This window comes from Aptenodytes forsteri, unplaced genomic scaffold, assembly GCF_000699145.1.
Source record: "Aptenodytes forsteri isolate BGI_AS27 unplaced genomic scaffold, ASM69914v1 Scaffold321, whole genome shotgun sequence".
Lineage (NCBI taxonomy): Eukaryota > Metazoa > Chordata > Aves > Sphenisciformes > Spheniscidae > Aptenodytes > Aptenodytes forsteri.
In genome coordinates this window covers 230,219-230,683 of record NW_008795030.1, presented here as the reverse complement: position 1 = coordinate 230,683, position 465 = coordinate 230,219, and positions in this window count along the sequence as shown.

Sequence of the window (465 nt, the reverse complement as noted above, 5' to 3'; positions counted from 1 at the left end):
CCGTGCATGCCGGGGTGATCGCGGACGAGCTGGGCGGGCAGGTCACCCTGTCCCGGGAGAAGGGCATCACGCTCTACGAGTCGGCCTTCGCCAACGGGCTCCACTCCAAAAGGTGGGCGAGGGGGAGCTGGGGACCCTGGCTGCACCCCGCACCCGGCCGTGGGACCCATCCGCGCTGACACCGGGGACCTGCCACCCCTCGATTTCGGAGACCCCCAGGGTTTGTTCACCTGGGGAACCCCCCAGCTGATGCTCCCCCCGCTTTCCTCTCCGCAGGGGATCCCTCTCCGAGAAGCGGCTCATATTCCACAAAGGTATTTTTTCCCATTTCTCCTGAAATTAAGCCATGATTTTGGCTGCCAAACCCGGTGCCACCCCCCACCCCCTGCCCAGCCGGGGGTCCCGGGCTCCCAGCCTGCCGTCTCCCATTGCCAGCCTGCGGCGACGCGCTGGAGGAGGCCGCCT